Genomic DNA, 15,043 nt, shown 5'->3' with positions numbered 1-15,043 from the left:
GTGCTGAAGAGAGGATATTTTGCAAACCCAATAGATTGTGCTCATTCATTCATAACTTCTTTCAGCTCTTTGCTTTGCATCTTATGTCTAAACACTGATTTCTATGACTCTTAATATATTTACAATAAATGAAAAACCTGGTTAAATAATTGTCTTTTTCTACAGGGCTGAAATTAATTTCAGTTTGCCATGAGGAATGTGAAAGTACAGTAGATTTTTTTGAAAAAGCACGTAAAGCATAAAGCTACTCAAAATTTTAACTGAATCAAACACAAAACAGCTAGTTTTATAATATATTCAATCCCTAATTGAAATTCAACATTATTAAAAAATTAAAAATTTTAGATGTCATAATTTCTTAAATAGCCTTTTGCTCATTCTATGTTAAATATTTGACTGCATTAAAAATATTCAGGTGCTTAGCGTTAAATCTTAGACACACTCTCAGCAAAGAGCTTCATAAATCAAAGAAGATAGTGTTGTATGTGTTGTGCCAACAAAAACTATCCAAAGTTTTGCAGGCATCATCATCTACCCACTTCGGAAAATCAGTAACGCAAATATTTTGTCTGATGTTTTAAATTCTCCTTACCTGGCCCCTTCAGAACTGGGTTCTTGCTACAGGCCTCTCCATCTACTGGAAATCTTTAAAGAATATTTGAATCACTTTGTGCCCTTTCTTCTGCCTGTCCAATTTGTGTTTTAAACGTTTGGACAGTGCTGTCATTGGAACTAGGTCATGGCCTTGCATTCTCAACGGTCAGGTTCATGGCTGACAGCATTTGCTTGCAAGTATATTAGCCATATTGGTAGGGGGTTATAAGAGGTTCTTTTCTTAGTATTATGTTACACATTTATTCTGAACATGTTATTTTTTAATAAACCATTTCTTTCAGAAGAGCTTCAGATTCACAGGCAAATTACAAAGCGATTACAGAGTTTCCATAGACCTTATACTCAATTTCCTCTATTTTTATCATTTTACATTTAGAGTCCATTTATTTTAATTAATGAACCAATATCAATACATTATTAAATAAAATCAATACATTGTTCAGATTTCCTTAGTTTTTCCTGCTCTAGAATTTCATTCTGGATACCATGTCAGTCTAGTTATGTCTCCTGAGGCTCCTCTTGGCTGTGACAACTTCTCAGATTTTGCTGGGTTTTGGTGCCTTTCACTGTTTTGAGAAGTAACAGTCAGGCATTTTGCAGAATGTCTTGGGATTTGTATTGTAGTTTTCTCATGATTAGACTGCAGTTATGTGTTTTGGGGAAGGACGATTACAGAGGTAAAGTGCTGTTTCCATCACATAATATCAAGTGTTCACACTATCAACAAGACTCATCACTGTTTATGTTGACCTTGATCATCTGGTTGAGACAGCGTTCGTCAGATTTCTCCACCGTAAAGCTACCCACTCCCCCTTTTCTGTAAAGGACTCTTTGGAAAAAAGTCACTATGCACACACAGCCCACACTTAAGAAGTAGAGATTTATGCTCCACCCTCTTGAGGACAAAGTGTGTATCTAATTATTTGGAATTCTTCCACACAGGAGATGTGTGCCTTCTCCACAATTATTCAATCAGAATGGACTTGTGGATATTTAATTTAAACTGTGGCCTATAATTTAATACTGCTTAATTTTTTTTTGTTCAAAGTAGTCTAGCTGTACCCTTTCAGAATTCTTTCAGTTGGATCCTGCCTCACTCTCACATACCCCCATCAATGGATTCTTGTTTGTTTGAGCATTTCTTTACTATTTTTTTAATGCAGGTACTAGGGACTGAACCCAGGACCTCGTGCATGCTAGGCATATACTCTAACCACTGAGCTACACCCTCTCCCCCCATTTCCCTACTTTCTAGCATTACACTATGTTGCATGCCTATCTTGCATATTTTCTGTCCCATCTTAGTACCAGCCATTTCTCCAAGGAGCCTTGCTTCCTTTCACTGGGGAATGATGTTATAAACTAAAAATCAATTAGCTAGGGGTGCTCATTGCTACTAATGTGTGTATCATTGCCTCGAGGCCCTCAGCTGACAGAGCAAGGAAATACATGCGAGTATACCAACCCACGCATACACACATCTATAAATATTTGTTTACGTAACTATCCACATCTATTTTAAACTAAATATGAATTCATAATGATGTGTCCAACTTTAATCCATTAACACATGGACCATTTTAGTCTCATTCTTTTGCTTATCTATAAACTCTCCAACACTGGGAAAAACCTAATTTCCCACCATCTGCCAAGGATTGACTTAATTTTTCAATTCCAGTGTATGTGATTAGCAGTACCAGAATTTTTAACCTCTTCCCCTGTGGGAAACAAACTTACTGTTTCCCAAAACTAGAGTTGAGTGTTTATACACAGTTCATTTTGCAGTTTGCTCTGCATTCTCACATTCTGATTGGTCCAAGAAAAGTCACTGATTTTCAGGTTGCTCAAGGTTTTTTTTTCTTGTTTTCAGGAAAAGAATGACAACTTGTAAGATCTTTACAGACTGGAACTGAAAAGACATGTTATTTTTTATACTTACACTTAATTAACTTCATGCCATAACAAACACTACAAAGAACAAAAATTTTAAATGAAATTTTCTCCCTTGAAGTATATGCATTTAACTAGCATGTTTTCCCAGGTACAGAGAATAAAGCTACAGAGTTTGAGATACACACAAGTTGCCAGCAGAACTAAGCAGCCTACTCCAGGGCTGGAAATCATTTCCGTTAACTTAGGTCTAGGATAGTAGGACAAAATTTGGGGAATGTATTGATTCAATTATTCATCAATCAATTATTCATTACGTATTAAATACTTAGTAACTGTCCCAAACTATTGAACTGAGATAAAGAATTTTCCTGTGAACTTGTTCCATCTTTCATTTTTCTATCTTGAAAGGGCTTATTTAAAAAGATGCCCCTGTTTGCTGATCAGTAGACACAGTTTTCATAGAAGGGTTCTTCTTTAAGAAAAAAAAAAATTTTTATGACATGATAGTCCAGGGCTAAACGTAGAAAAGCTAACTAAGTCTTCTAGGATTTCAAAGGAAAAAGGACAAACTATATTTCAAGCAATTCATGTTTAAATCATTTAAAGTAATTAGTTATAGAAAATATAAAGGGTAAAATATGTTTTGGGTAAAACCAGACCATAAAATATGGAAATTATCTATGAAGATAGGACTTTTAGACTATTTCTTAAATTACGTAACAGGTACTCCCTATGTGCCTGCACGTGTGCATATGTGTGTGTGGGTTTAACTGCATTAAATTCTGTGCCTCCAACTTAAAGACAGTTTAGAATGATTTTCAATATGGACCATGTTCATATGATGCCAATATTTCTGGTTCATAAGAAAGAACAGACATTTTCCAGCACTACCACATGGACAACTAGGTGGTTACTGAGTTCTGACTAGTAAAACAAAGTGCATAAGCTCTGAGATATTCCATAGCACACGCCATCATGGTCAGCTTCACAATTTCACAGATCTCAGTAAAGCACAGATACTCTGTTGCTTGTATTGCAAGAGTCTTAAAGAATGAAAACAGTTTGAACATTACGAATATTTCAGCCAAAACGATTCTGCTATGGCCAGGTACACAAACCAATCAATGTGGAGCACTCCAACAGGGCCCGAGAAGGTGATGGTTGTGAGTAATATTCTCATACTGATGTGGGTTTAGTTTTTTTTATTTTCCTTCACTTTTACTCAGTCTATAAACACTAACCTTTCAAGTGATCGTGAAGAGAACACCAGGCATTTTTTTTTTACTATTATTATTGCAAGAGTATTTGAGGTAAAGTGTCATAGAATTGAGTGCTATAAAAATATTTAATGAAATTAAATGTATTTTTAAAGATTATGAAAGGTCTCGCTAGGTTCAAAGGTTACACTTTGGTGACAGAATACACCGCTTCAAAGTGAAAGTAACAGCTTTTCATTTATGGAGGTATTAGAGGTTTTGCTCCTCTCAAACATAGTTCTATTTAATTTAGAAAAAGTAGGAAACAGAAAGTCGGAGATACAGGTAAAAGTTTCCTCATAATGTAACAAGAAATTTGGTCTTTAGTAGAGTTTATGAAAAAGTTGAGAGATTTCATCCTTCTTTTTTTAACTTCAGGGACTTTAGCTTTAAGTTAAAAGCCTTTTTCACTGGTGAAATTGATTTTTTTCTTAATCGAGAGGAAGCGGACTGTGTGTAGCCCAGCAGAGGAGGCAGGAGAGGTCAAGGGGTAAACAGTTTGATGTGGCTCATCTTGGGTTCAGTCCCGGGCATGTGATCTGCGGCACGTCTGTCCTCCCAACGGGGAGAAGCCAGCGGTGGTTTAGGCTTAAAATGCTTGAGAAAAACTTCAAACAAATGTCTGAGAGAGTCCCTAGAACATTTAGACTTTTCTGTCACAGTCTTCGCTGTTCAATTATTTTTTCTTTTTAACAGGACAGGGAAGACGGGCACCACAGCTGTGACTTCAAGGGAGCTCTTTCTTTCAGGAGTGAGCGGTCTTTAATTAAGCTCTGAATGTGATCAAGTCACACTTTTGCATTTAAGAGGACATCAAATGCCAAGTGGAGAAAACTTCCCGTCCGATTTATTTTATTCTTGTGCAGAGTGAGATGAACTCCACGTTCTCTAAGCTCTAACAGCCCTAAAAGCTCAAAGTTCATTTTTCAAACTGGTTACTTGGAGATTCCATACACGTGGTCTAGGAATGGAGTCCTCCTCCACAATTTCCATATTGAGAACTGAATTATGGACACCACCTCTTAAATTCAGAATTTTAAAATAGCCTGAAGGTTTGCTCTCCTCCAGATGCTGCTATTCCAGTACTATGTCATAATTCTGGGAGCACCTCAAATCAGACAGAATTCTGAAATTTGAGGAGATATTCATGTTAATTAAAATGTTATTACACTTTTGTTAAAATACTCATGTTTATCACTTAGAAAATGGATGTTTTTAACTGTGATTGTTGTTTTCCACTTTAGTTCATCAAAGTTAACATTTGCCAGAAAAATAGACAGAGATCTGCTATCCAACTCTGACTGCAGACAAGCAAACACACAAACCAATCAAGCAATAAACAACTCTTCTAGGTGGCATCCATCCTCTGGATTTTCTAAAATATGAGGTTCACAGAAAAAATATCTAATTTTCATCCATATGTTTTGCACTCTTTTCCCCATAGCTGGAGGTTACTTAGAAGCATGATTGACTAGCATTTACTACCAGGGTTCGATCACTGAATCTCTAAGCAGGAAACTACCATAAACACTTTAATCAGCAAGCCCCCTGAAGTAAGTTTTTTTTCATTAAAAAAGACTCCAGGGCCATATGCACCTTAGGTTTATCTTTGTAAATTATTGTAAGTCAGCATAAGTTCACCTACCGTTTCCACTCTCGTTTTTTTTTTTTTTTCCAACTCTACCAATGAACATATTAATGGTTAAAACTGTGCCTGAAGGGTATCTTGTTTTCTCCCTCAAACCATTATTTTTCCCAGTATATCCTTTTTTAATTCTTTTCCGCTCCTTTCACATTTTTGATAATGACCTTTTCTTCTTCATTATAAGGTATTTGTGTATTCTATCATCTATTCTTCTACAATATTAGAGAATCAAAGTTCACTTTACAGAAATCACGTGATGCAGAGGTGCTAAACAGAACTGCAAATCGCCAACACGTTTCAGTTTGCACCCATTGTGCCTCCAAGTAGCCGAGGCATCAGTGGGCTCAGTCTCACTGACGTTCCCCTATCCCTAATCCAAGGAGTTAGAACACCATTCTCTATACCCCCCTACTGTTTGAGGATTTGGGGGTCTAGAAGTACAGATGGAAATGAATGTAAGAGGATTCTATAAAGCATGAATATTCATTATTGTTCCCAATATGCTGCTTATTTTTCAGATCCTGCTGGGTCCTGCCAGAAAAACAGAGGGTGTTCACTGAGGGAGCACACTTAATGGAAAATTCGTTGCGTTTTTCCTAATGCTCAAATTGGCAGTCTGTGTGTCATATGCTGAACACATATAAATTCATGTACGTGCATGGGCACTCCAATACAATCTGGGAAATGTCCATAAACTTAATTTCATATGTATTTAATATCTGATAGGCAAGAACAAAGGGAATACATCTTTTATAAATAATTAGATCCAGTATGATTAATGATGTGTGCATGGTATGTATTTATATGTACACACACATACATATGTATTTATGTATTGTATGAATATATCCCATTTGTTTAACAAGACTTACTCACTCAGAATCCAAAAACAAGGTGAAGCAGATCTTAATAAGCAAATACAATTTAAAGATTTCTATTCAACACATAATTACATTTTAAATAGATGAAGTATGTTTGATCAACCTCTTGTTCTGATAACACAGGTTTGACTATTGTTCTCTTTTAATAATAAAAACTATCAGAAACATTGTACTTCTCCTTTATAATTGGCCTCAATTATGCTAAGCTATAAGTTCAAACTACCTCACAAAATCAAAAGATGAATCATTTATAAAAAAGAAAATGAATACTTCTTTCTGGGAAAATTAGTGTTATTACTATAGAATTAAAGAACTAAAATAACGTTGCCAAGACAATGAGTTCAGCTCCATTAAGTAACGTTCTGAGTTGCATAATACTTCAGCCCTTTCATTATGTTTCAAAAATCCATCTCACGTATGACATTATTCCACTTACTGAAAGACAGAAATGAGAAAGATAAACTGCTCCTTCATTCTCAATACCTCATTTTTGATAGTGTTGATTAGACAGTAATCGAATGTATATAAAATCCTTAATTCAGAGTTTCTTCTTAAATCTTATCTTAGATAAAGATCTGTAAAATATGTAAAAGTTACATGAGGATAACAAGGATACATACTTTAAATACAAAATAAAATATGTCATTTAAAAGAAGGAGTGGACAGATACTGAAATAAAAGGAAACTGACAGACACACTCAAGGAGGAAAGGTCCTGTGAACACAATTGCAGAAGGTGAACAGGAAGAGACCTCACCAGAAACTTAAGTGGTTGACACCTTGATCTTGAACTTCCCAGACTCTAGAACTGTGAGAAAGTAAATGTCTATTGCCTAAGCAAAAAAGAAAGAAAAAAAGAAGAAGAAGAAAAAGAAGAAAAGAAAAGAAAGAAAAGAAAACTGGTAGTTTCTTTTAAAATGTGAAGTGTCTGGCAAACTTATGGTTAAAGCAGTAGTTATTTGAAGGGGGAGAATTTATTCCCAGGGAACAGTTGGCAATGCCTGGGGACACATTTAGTTGTTGAAACTAGAGAAGGGAGAGTGCTTTTGGCATTTAGGGGATTGAGGCAAGGGAAGCTGCTAATATTTTACAATACAGAGCTTAGCAAAGAATTCCCTCACCAAAAGGCAATACTACGTGAAGGTTGGGAAAGTCTAAAGTAATAGAGATGACTACTGAAATAAAATGGGACATTGTAATTGGGGTGGAGATTTTGATATTGTTAAACAGAAAAGGGGCATATATTTGAGTTGAATTTGGTTTGAAAAATATGACATACTGAAAATTCTTAATTATGGAAACAAAGAACTGAAAATATCTATTACGAAAAAAATTCCTTTAATATCTAAGTGTCAGTTGGATTACTGCAGGAGAAACCAAGGTTAAGAAGGGGAAAATGACATGGATTTGAAAAACCAGTTCAAAGTGATGGATAAATTGTAAGTTGAAGTATCCAGAAAAAAAATAAATATGAGAATCAAAGAAAGGAAGGAGTTAATAGACTTAGTAACTACAAATAAAGAGAAACTAAATAATTTTTGAGTTTCTTCGCTGTTTTCTTGAATGACGGTGGGGTCGATCAGCACCCCAAGCTTGTTGCTAATGATGACTAATTGCAGTAAACTGTAATACATTTGTAGACTCTGCAAACCTTCTAAGTAGAGAACGAGATCTAAATGAGAAAAAAATTCATGGGAAACTACTAGAAGCTTACACGAAATGAAAAAAAAAATTAACAAGTTTCGGGAAGGAAAAGGTCAACAAAATCCAGATCAAGACAGGTGGGAAAAAAAATAAAGCACATGTGTGAATTAGGTTGCAAGGTTTCTGCAGAGCCTGAAGCTCACACATTTTGAGGGACAAGCCTTTAAGCAGAAAAATTAAAATTTTAAGTACAAATGAGGTAAAAGACTGAAAGGAGACCTTGTGAGTCGGAGCCCTGAAGCTTCTTTTTCATTGGCTCTTCAGTAAATCTGCCTCTTCTTCCTGAGATGAAGATATGAGTGTCATACCGGAAGGGAAAATACAATTCTAGGAGGAGAGTAGAAGGAACCAACTGCACAGATATTTGCAGTGACTGTGCATTTCTAATGAAAATCAGGACCCATGGTTTGAGAAAGAAAAGAATGTCTTAAGTCCTAGGTATATTCTGTTTCAAAAATACGGAATGTGTGATTATTCATGAAATTTGAACATGGGAGTTAAGAATGGAATAGATAGAAAGAGTGGTAAGGCACAGGAAACAAAGGTCTTTTGCAGAAAAGTCAGAAACTTCATCAGCAACAATGCATCTCAGTATGAAATAACTGACCTGGAAGGTCTTTCTGGATGATAGGAGAAAAGAGAAATGTTTGTGGCACAATGGACATAGACGCTCAAGGGGGAACCATGGCGGGGGCAGGTATCACAGCTCCCAGAATCAATCATATTTCTCGAATCAACCCCAGAAATAAATACTAAAATAAAAAATGGACCCAACCCTTCATGCAGCATATCTACTTAAAGAAGTTCAACCAAAATATGTATGAGAAGCAGTAAATAAAGACATATTCATAAGAAAAATTAATGTAGCAAAAAGCTAGAAACAATTTTGATTGAGTTAATATTGGTATATACAAACTTTGAAATAAAATGTAAATAAGACATGTATATACATATAAATTAGGAAGGAAATTACAATATTGCAAAGTAAGGTAAAAATACAAAGTAACATATATAAACATATGTATGTATATCATTTCACTTTTTTAAAAAGCTGCCTCTAAATATGCATGTATCTCTTTGAATGAAAGGAAACAGACATATAGACAAGTTTATTCTTACCAATGATTAATTCAGGGCGTAGGATTAGGAGACAGTTGAGGAAATTTTGGCTTTTGAGTAATTCTTCACTTACATTCGTGTTTTAACCCAGAACAGATATTCATTTAGTAATTCAAGTTAATTGAGAAGAGAATACTAGGTTTATGAGGGAAGTGCTATAAAGGGGGTATCGGGGATTGTAGTTGTGGGTACAGACAATCTTTATCATTCTTGGGAGGTTGGCCATTCTGTCCCTGAACCACTTAGCTGGAATCTGAATGTGAAACCTGAGGAGTCCTGAGGAGGGAGGAAGCCACAGGGGCAGAGCAAGAAAAGGAGAGTTCGAATTTTTAGGCAAAAGGAACAACAGGTCCCAACTGCCAGCTTCTGCAAGAGTTCAGCATGGGTAGCTTTTTTTTTTTTTTTTTTTTTTTTTTTTTTGAGGCTCTCGGAACCCTGACGCTACAGCTGCGCCAGCGCAGTTTCCTGGAGACTAGGCGTGTGAAGTGTCATTCCTCCTTTCTCTCTCTCTCCATAGAGTCCTTCAAAGATGACGGCTTGCGGCGCAGTGGGTGCTGCACAGGTCTTGGTGGGCCTGGTAGCTGTGGCTCTTTGCAGCCACCCTCTGCTCAGAGTGAGCACCATGGTTCTCAGCAATTCCAACGCCATCAAGGACCTGCACCCACCGCTGGGCGGCGCTGCCGGACATGCAGGCTCCTCAGTGGGCGCTGCTCCCGGAATTCTGTTCTATTCGAGGGCGGCGACCAGTACCAGACCTTAGAAAACTAGCAGGGGAGACGTGCTGGATGGGGCGTGAATGAGATGATGAAATAAGAGCATGCGATAAACAACTTCTTGATTTCAAAGTGAGAACTGAGTTAGGAGTTGTTAAAGGAATCAGAGCCGCAGTTTTTTACGTAGTAGACACTTTGGAGGTAGCAAACAATTATTAAAATTCCCTTTGTTCTAGTCTGTCGCTGAGATTAGTTTTGGTTTGATGCTGGGTTATTTATTATATAGTTTGGATTCTGTACTTAGCAATAAGCAAAATCCACAAAATCCAAAACCTGGGAGTTCCATTATCAGTATTCACTAATGGAACAAGGCAGAAGCAAATAAACCAGAAAACACCCTTGTTTGCCAAAATGTTCCGAGAAAACTTTTCCCCCCAGAATTCTTCTAATAGTTCAATAAGAGCATCGAAATGAACAATGGAAGAAATGTCACTAAATTTAAACCAAGAGTTTACTCCAAATCAGGATTTGCAGAATTTTTCAATTGATTGTGGTGTAATTGCTGTACAAACATTGTTCTCGTCAGCTACAGTGTATATAGAATGGCTATTTTTTTCCCCTAGATGTACTATATATTTTAGAAACTGAAAAAAGTAAAGAAGAAAAATCCATTCTTTTGATTGAAGGAAAACTGCAGAGGATTAATACAAATGTTTCTATTTCTTGAGTTGCACATATAGAAATGCACTGGTATTTTGGAGAGCAGACTTTGACAACGTAAACTAAGTCCTTCTCTGTGATGAACTTAAGTAGCCAAGGCAGAATGAATACAGTGCTTGTGCTTGAAACAGAGCTCAAATAACATAAGGCAGAAAACGGCTTATTAAATTTAGAGAGATGGTCATTGGTGACCTTTGCTAGAGAAGCTATGCTGCAGACCTGTAAAAGCCATAATGGAATAATGTGGTAGACAGAAAAAAATTGCTATCCAGACCCCTCTTCAGTGGGAGTGCAGTCAGCAGACAGCTCAGGCTGTCAGTCCTTTCAAAGTGAGAATCACCTTCAGAGACCACCCAGGGGCAGCCCGCACCAGGTTGCTGGACAAGGCAGAAGCATTTTCAGCCAAGCGTGGGATATTCCGACGGGCAATATGTCTCCCAAGTTTCTTGCTGGCTTGACTGAGATTTTGACCAGCCAGCATCCAGTTCAGTTTCTCCCTCTGCCCAATCCTACCTCTCCTCTCTTCCCTTCACAAATGTTGAGCCCAGCTAATATAATGCATTTCAAACTCCATCTCAGTGTCTGCTCTGGAGATCTCAAACTGACAAATAAGTTAAGGAGCTGATAAAAATGGAGACACATTTAGAAATCTCTTTCATTTAAAAGTTTATCTGTAATAGGGAGGAGAGAGGACACTGTAGGAGCAGGAGGGAATCATATTAAAGAAGAGGTTTTATTATTTTAATGTTGTGGACCGATTGGGTATGGGGAGGACTTGAAAGAATATAAATGTTGATGGAAAGGATTCCTTAAGCAGAGGCAGTTTTTTGGAATGTCCCAGGACTTCGAACTACATTGTAAGAGTTTGTCACTTCCACTATATTTCCCCAAAACTAGATACAAATTTACATGTTCAAATAAGCACTCCTCTTTTGGGAAGGGGCACAGATTTTGTAGAAAAAAGAACAGTGCTTAATTGATGAGTTGGAATTAGTAGTGAGATCAATGGATTTCTTTTTATCCCTTAAACCAACTTTTATATGTTCTATGATTCATTCAGAGAAAGGCATAAAGTTTGTACAGAATTGCATGAAGACGCTGGAAATTTCAGCCACCAGCTCTGCAAAACAAAAAACAAAAAAACCCAAAAAACAAAAACCAGACATTTAGCTTTACTTTTGGGGAACTTCGTTGGTGTGAAGGGTTTTTTAAATTTAATTTTATTTCTTCCAGAAAGGAAAATTAAATTCAAAGACAAACGATCAGAATTCATGTTATTTATGACTTTTTGCTCAGTCTTTTTTAGAAAAGAGAATTTATTTCCTAAAGTAACATTCTTGAATGATAACATAACTCGAAATAACCCTAGCACAATATGACATTACTAATTGTTATTTGTCCCTTAGTAACAGCATTCTAGTAAGAGCTAATATCTTTAGACAATATAAAATGATTCCTTCTTGACCTAGAAGTTAAAAACGGACTCCTTTTGATAAGAGGTGAAATAGGCGCTTTTCTCCAACCATTAAAAAAACAAAAATACACAGTGACAAATACATACGAACTTAGAAAAGAAGTGAGCACAAACACAATTTATAACCTAAGCAATGAGAAATCACCACTTTATGAACAAAGTTCTTATTCACAGTACCATTGTGAAAGTTAATAGACATTTAGTTTTTATAGAAACCTGTACTGTGATGTAGATATTTTCTTTCTGTTTTTATTTTATTTTTAATGATGCCTAGAAAATTGCCTAGAAAACAGAAAGACCGGAGATTGTATGTTTACTTCTTGAAATTGAAGGCATTATCTCATATAAAATCATTAATGAATGTAATTGATTAACAATACCTCTGTTCTAATGATCTAACTGACTATCTTCATTGAGGCTGGAATTTGAACTGCCAGTTCTGCTTTAGTCAAGGCAGTACACACGTTGGTGCATGAGTACAGACCTGACACATAAGCAGCTATTTAGCTTTAGATCCACAGATCCCCACCTGTGACCTTTGCTTGTAGAGCCAGGCCAGGCCAGTCTTATCATTACTTACTTGCAAAGCACATGCTTGCTAACCAAGGAGGCTATAATTCAGGACTTTGCAAAAACAGATCTACTTTCAGACTGTATGCATGTAATGCTTCCCTGTTGCATGAAAACATAAAAGCCATTAAAAAGCTGAGCATCTTTTATAAATTCACAAATCTGGAAGTATTGAAGACAGGCTGACATTTCTTAGACATCTTCTTACCATTGACAGTTATCTGAAATAGCATATGAAGGTAGTAAAAACAAAAAATTACAGGTCCCAAGTACTTTATGAGCCTTTGCAGTCAATTGAGTTTTTATTTATACAGCACGATGACAGTGAGATAATCTACATCACAGCAATAGTAGAGTGCTTTGTGGCATATTCTCTGTTAGTAATGAACCCAAATTCCTTAGCTACCAATGTATAAACAGGGATGTTTTCATCAATGCTCATGTTAGTGATAGCAGAATATCAAATATCTAAAACTAGTAACATTTTAAATAGCTGACTAAGCAGTCTTATTCCCTCCCTAGCAGAACTTTTGACAGAACTGCGGAAAAAAGAATCCATACACTGTGCGTGAGTATATATACCATATGCATGCATATATGTGTGTATATATATATATCTACAAATTCACTTTTAGGCCTATCTACACATATAGAATATGTATCTTTTTCTTATTATATGTGGCCATGCTGCCATCTTTGCACTGTGTGTTTCAGAAAGAGTTTTCCCAGGTTTATGAGAGCAGCTGCTGTTTACATATTCTGCTTGTATTTACAACTCAGCCTCGCAGCCACGAAATTTACCGTGGTCGTGATATTTTCTTTTCCACTTAAATGTCCACTTTCTTCAAAATTGATTAGATTGGTTGTGGAATCAATCTAAAGAACCCCTTAAGGTGTCAGCAACAAGTTTATTTTTAAATCCGTGTTTAGATTTGGTATTTTTGATTATATACAACCAAGGGCTACAAACTTAACTCAGTTTACTGAAAAAGAGTTCTATTTTTATGAACATTAGAAGGGTGAATTTTGATTCCTTCTTTCAGATAGCTAAAACTGACAAGATATTTAAAATTTTTTCATTTGCATGATTTAAACATATTCGGGTTTCTTAGAGCATGACTATTTCTGGAATTCGAGTTCCTCAACACTGTCTTTACATTTGTCTACTTTGATACTTGGCTACAATATTTTCTTTATCACTTATTCCAATTTTCTTTTATATTTTTTAATCAGTATTTTTTAAACTATATCCGTGGGGCCTAACACATTGATTTAGCATAATATGTCTTCAATAAATATTTGTTGATTAAATAGTTACATTGTCAATCCATAGCCTTAAATATCTTGCCTACTTATTATCAACATCTTGGGTAAATTTCATGATTGATTTCAAGATATTTAATTGGACTCATTTTCTGCCATAATTCTCCACCCTCCCATTCCTAGACTGTTACTTCTTATTTCAAAAATCTCAACCTTGCTTGTGAATATGTTAAAAAAGTGTAACGAAGAAGCAGAAAAGGAGACAGTTCATAAACTTATTTTATGAACTCAGAAATTTTTAATTCAGAGCTATGAAGATTCTTGAGAATCTAACCAATTCCCTTTACATAAGTCAATGACTTCATGTGATAGATTGAAATTTAAAAAGCAACATGAAATCAAAACTAATGGATAGGAAGCCGGGATAAACATTCTGCTAGTCACATAAAAGACATCTCTAAGAATTAGATCTTTTTAAAATGAAATATAATACATCAGTAGATAACATATTTGCTGTTATTCATATTACCAATTGGTAGGAATATTTTGTAGAAATATAAAACACTGTGGATTGAACCAGAAGACAATCTCTGAAAAATTCTTACAAAAGCATTTTTCATTTTTTCTGAACTTAATCGTTTCTTTGTCTCTTTCTCACAAGCTGCTTGCCTTTAACAGTTTTGTTAATTTCAGGTCACCTTTAATTATATACTCTTATCCAATCCTTTCCAAAGCCTTAGAGAAAGGTGGCAGACAGCACTGATCTCACCTAGTTGACCAGTTAATTTTTACAGTTTCTCTTGCCACTTAAGAAATTCTTAAAGATAATAATCACCAGCTATCTCGTCAGGGATCTACTGACTTATAGCCTTAAGCCACATGACAAGAGCACATTTCTCTATTAACCATCCCCTGCCTGCTTCTTAGACTACCCTTTACCAGCTGTCTGCAGCTGTATGTTACCCACACTTCGGTTAACATTTTAAAATTTGAATTTGCATAGACGTGAGATCTATCATCCCTACGGTCCTGACCACTCCTTGTTTGTTATGTGTGACATGTTTCACTGTTTTATATTACTTCTTTGGCCCCTGTAGGTATGTGAATTACAAGGACATACTTAGACTGAAGAATCAGTTCATATTCTGGCAGGAATCAGAGAGCAAAGGAGTAATGTGTTTACTTACCTTT

This window comes from Camelus ferus, unplaced genomic scaffold, assembly GCF_009834535.1.
Source record: "Camelus ferus isolate YT-003-E unplaced genomic scaffold, BCGSAC_Cfer_1.0 contig377, whole genome shotgun sequence".
In the NCBI taxonomy this organism is placed as follows: Eukaryota; Metazoa; Chordata; class Mammalia; order Artiodactyla; family Camelidae; genus Camelus; species Camelus ferus.
This window is presented reverse-complemented; position numbering follows the sequence as displayed.